The sequence below is a fragment of the Benincasa hispida genome, chromosome 8 (genome assembly GCF_027475165.1).
Source record: "Benincasa hispida cultivar pf3 chromosome 8, pf3_genome.v1.1, whole genome shotgun sequence".
Lineage (NCBI taxonomy): Eukaryota > Viridiplantae > Streptophyta > Magnoliopsida > Cucurbitales > Cucurbitaceae > Benincasa > Benincasa hispida.
The window spans coordinates 23,830,946-23,836,127 of record NC_143485.1 but is presented as its reverse complement, the minus strand read 5'-3'; the positions used below and the strand labels follow the sequence as shown (position 1 = coordinate 23,836,127).

Below are 5,182 nucleotides of genomic sequence, written 5' to 3'. Positions count from 1 at the left end.
CCCAACCGTTACACCACCGCTCCTTTTACGGGTTCAAGAGAAAACTTGATACTTTTCACGGTTTAGGATCAAATCGTTACAAATGTTGGAATTTTTTAAGAACACAATACAACTCTCACTAGAGAGGATTTACAAGTTTAAGCACTCAACAAGTTTATCCTTACGATACAATAACACTCTCTCAGGAATAAGATGAGAAGAAAAAAATTGGGAACTTAGAGGGAGCAACAAGGGACTTTTGAGTTTTGGAGGATTATGAAATGTAAAATTTGTTGGTTTAAAATTTGGAAAGTAAGATGGTTTATATAGAGATTGAAAAATTTTTTAGAAACCACAATTAATTTGGACTATTGGATTTTGGAAAATAAAAATCAATGGTGGAAATTTTAAACTAAACCAGTCGTTAGATACAAACAAAATATAATATTAAATTTCTTTTCTTTTGAAATTCATTTTCTTTTTAAAATTAATCCAAAAAATAAAAAAACTTACCATGTGTCAAAAACTAGTCGTTAGACACAAACATAAAATAATATTAAATTCATTTTCTTTTTAAATTCATTCTTTTTAAAGTCGATCCAAAAATAAAAAACATACCATGTGTAAAAAACTAGTCATTAGACACAAACGTAAAATAATATTAAACTTATTTTCTTTTCAAATTCATTCTTTTTAAATTTTAAATCAATCCAAAAATCAAAAGTCCATCATATGTTAATTTCTTAATGGTCCACCATTCAATCAATATGGTGCCACATGTCTACATGCAAATGGTCTGGTTATGCCACGTCATCCACCACGGTATTTTCTCTATAGACTTGTTTCGGTCATATTGTTTTCGTTTTAGCTCCGATTTGAGTGATTCAAGAGGTGTTGGAATTTTTGTTCCGAGCTCTACGCTATGGACATATTAAAACACTAAGAATTTCAATAAAAAATTGAGTTTTTTTATCATCAAAATATTGATTAATTAATTAATTTGAGATTAAGGGCGGGAGTTGAGATTAGGTTAAACCATTTTGGGACAAATTTGAGTTTTATGTATGTTGGTCATTGTTTACTCGTTTTGTGTGTTTTTTATGTTCTAGAGGTTCCATATTTGTCGTGGGGGTGGGTAGATTTTCATTACACCCGTCTTGTCCTTGAACTTGGTTATCTTGTGTATTTATGAATGTTCACGAAGTTTAATGTGTTGTAGGGAGGGGGAGGGGGTTGAGATTGGGTTAAACCATTTTGGGGAAAAATTTGAGTTTTATGTGTGTTGGTCATTGTTTACTCGTTTTGTGTGTTTTTTATGTTCGAGAGGTACCATGTTTGTCGTGGGGTGGGTAGAATTTCATTACCACCCGTATTGAAGTTTGAACGTGTTGTGGATATTTATCGATATAATATTTCAATGTTTTTGTTTTATTGTAGAATACTGTTTGGAGATGAGCTGGGACAATTGTTGAAGATGATGTGTTCGAGACGTATTCTAGATGTTGTTTTAATTTTATTTCTTTTATGTATTTGTGATATGAATGTTTATGAAATTCTAGTATCGAATTCGTTTGGATATTGCAATTTTTTATTTACTTGTTATAATATGGGCTTCATTTCCATTTTTTAATTATGTGAATCTTTATTTGGTTTAATATGTTTTACAGGTTTTCAGATCAAATTTTAAAAAATTACAAATGATATATTAAATTTTAATATAGTTCAACTGACATAGTTCAACCGACATCAAGTATTTACGATGATCTTGAAGTTAGATGTCCGATCCCTTGCCTCACAATTATAAAAAAGGACATTGAAGAAGCCATACAGAAGGATTTTCAACCAAAACATCACTCACTCTATTCGACCAAATTGTGTGCCACTTTATTTACCACTCTAGAAATGAAGGAGAATCCCTTGATGATAAGTTTTTATCATCCATGGGCGAACTTCCTCGAAAATTACTTCCTAAGAAGGCATTTGGATCGAGAAAAATGAGATGAGAATATGTAAGGGATACCATCCTTGTAACGACCCGTCGTTACTAAAATAAATGCATGCAAAGAATTTAAAACGACACTCAGTTATTTGAAATAAATGCTAATTAAAACAAGAGAAGTTCAAAAGACATTTATTAAATGCAACAATAATAGGGTACCCATAAATCATAAAGGTTAATAAATACATATGAAAAAAAATTCTTAATAATAAGTTTCAAACATCAAAACTAAACATTAAGAGAAACATGAAAAGAACTCTAAATCTCATGATGCGGAAGCGTAAAAACTAGTCCCAGTGACACAATCACGAATTCCGCTACGCCATCGTCGATGCATCTCTACCCTTACGCCATCGTCGATGCATCTCTACCCTTACCTGAAACATCAACATAAGAAAGAATGAGTATGAAATACTCAGTAAGTAGCCCCACCACTGGGGTCAGGCTAGACATCTATGTCCTCTAGATACCCGCATATGGCACATAAATACATGTAACAGATGAGAGACTTAGTCCTATCCTATTGTAGTTAAGTATGCTCACAAAACTGGTGAATCCCGAAGGAAACAAAAAACTGGTGAATCCCAGAGGAAACACAAAACTGGTGAATCCCGGAGGAAACACAAAACTGGTGAATCCCGGAGGAAACACAAAACTGGTGAATCCCGAAGGAAACACAAACTGGTGAATCCCGAAGGAAACACAAAACTAGTGAATCCCGAAGGAAACACAAACTGATGAATCCCGAAGGAAACACAAACTAGTGAATCCCGAAGGAAACACAAACTAGTGAATCCCGAAGGAAACACAAACTAGTGAGCATCTAACTAATCAATGAGGATATTCACACAGTCTTAACGTGCTATGATTCAACATTGTACAGTTCTAAAACATACATAAAAATCCTTGATACCATGGCTTCATCACATACACATAATTCTTAATAACATATTATACATCATCCATGTATAACTTATATCATAAATCCACAACATGCAAGTATGCCTCAACACCAGCAGATCAGACATCGACATATGAAAACACATACTATCACATACTATCACATACTAACGATCAAGCACTTAGGTGTGTATGTAAATAAATCAGAATTTGTGCCAGAACATACTTTGATTCAGGTCATACCGTCAATCAACATGCTAACATTTACCATAACACACACTTATCATGCTAGCATACAACTAAAGCCTGGCCCATGGGCAGTTCCGACAACCAAACGATGACCGCGGTTTGAAGTAAGACCCTAACATACGAATACAACCATTAAATTTTAGTCCAATAATAATTGCGACTCATATTCAAAACCACAATACCCAAAAACTTACCCAAAGAACTTGATCAACAACCACTCCAAAATCTCCTTCTAACAGATTTTAAATCCTTAAAGATACAAGGGTTAAGTCAAACTTAATTCAGTAATCAAAGCTACCCACAAACCAACAATAAGGACCATAACTCTTACCAAAACTCTTATCGAATGATCTTGAATCCGCTGGACAATCGCTGCTGTAATTTCCCAAGCTCAAATCTAAAATCAAGATAATGCGACTAATTTAACCTTTAATCCAACTTAGTGGGCATCCAAAATCTTTCAAGAAATCCAACCACAAAATAGATCTTACCAAAATCTAAGAGTCCGACGCGGCGATGGACGGTGGTCAAAAGCTAGAGCGGTGGCAGCGATTGAAGGCTGGACGGTGTGTCTGGGGGAGCTTCGACTCAGATCTGGCAGCTGACGAGGCTAGGTGACTCATGGTGGCGCGACTGCACCCTACGAACGGTGAGTGGCATCGCGCGACACGAGGGAGGCGGTCAGCTGGATTCGGCGGTGGGTCGCACAGATCAGATGACTGGACGGAGGAATGGCTCACGGCAGAAGTTTCGACGGCTGGGCTGGGTCATTCGGATTCAGATCTTGGCTGATTGCACGACGGCCCATGAACGAAGCAGCCAAACGATTGACGGCAACTTGCGGATGCGAATCTGACTGGCTGGGCGAGATTGGCGCGCGACGAAGAATATCTGGACGATCGTTACTTGCTGATGAGGTTGAGCTGACCTGTGCGAACGACGGCCCACGGACGAATGACCGACGAACTGATGGCGGTCAGACGTGCGATGCCGGTTGGAGAGGAGATGGCCAGCGGCTGCTAGGGCACATAGAGAAGGTCTTCACGTTGGGGAGGAAAAAGAAGAAGGGAGAGAAAATAGTTTTTTTTTTCTTTTTTAAAAGAAAAAGGTTATTTTAAATGAAAGAAATAAAATATAATTTTATTTTATTCCATTATATTTTATTTCAATTTTATTTTAACCTTTCCCTCGTTACACAAATATATCTAAATATATATTCTTAAAACTCTTCTCTTTTTTCTTCAAATTTCAAAATCAAAATCAAATTAATTTCCACAATATAAATTTAAATTCTCAGACATTAACTTAAAATTAAATTAATGTGACATAGATTCATATCTCCCCTTTAAACAAAACTGAACTTTGAAATTAACAAAATTGTCTTCGAATTTTACGAAAATACAGAATTTGAAAAATAAAAAACTTGGGATGTTATAATCCTCTTGTTTGATACAAGTTTTGAAACTTTAGGTGAATAAACTATTTCCATACATCCTTTATGCCTATGAATGATATCCATCCAAAAGTGTGAGTTTTCTTGATTTCTACTCTCTCTTCTCTTTTAATAGATGAATTTATTCTTTTATTTTATATATTATTAAAATTAATTAATTTAATCTTCTTTAAAAATTAATTGAATTAATTAATATATGAAAATAAAGTTTATAATTTAGAAAATCATATTACAATTAAATTATAATATTTGAATTTAACTCATCCGGTTAATAAAAAAATTAATTATTTTTTGAAATATAAATTAATTTTTAAAAAGAAATTTTCACAGATAGAAAAAATGTCAAACTATATTTACAGAAATAGCATAAAAAACATTTATAGACACTGATAAACTTCTATCAGCCTCTATTAGTTATAGACTTGTATTAGTTTATATTCCTATAGTGTCAATGATAGACTTCTATTAGTTTCTATCACTGATAGACGACTTCTATGAGCATTTACCAATGATAAACTTCAATCAGTTTCAATCACTGATAGATATTAACAGATTTCTATCAGCGTCTATCAGTGAAACACTTGTATCAGTGTCTATCACTA

General features: G+C 34.1%; 1 long non-coding RNA gene across 1 annotated transcript; it reads right to left on the bottom strand.

The window, feature by feature from the left end:
• Window positions 1–2,083: 2,083 nt before the first annotated feature.
• LOC120083222 (uncharacterized) lies at window positions 2,084–4,256 on the bottom strand. Its single transcript, XR_005483384.2, has 3 exons — window positions 3,619–4,256; window positions 3,459–3,524; window positions 2,084–2,355 (listed from the first exon to the last, which is right to left on the bottom strand). It is a non-coding gene; the product is annotated as an uncharacterized LOC120083222 (long non-coding RNA).
• Window positions 4,257–5,182: the final 926 nt, after the last annotated feature.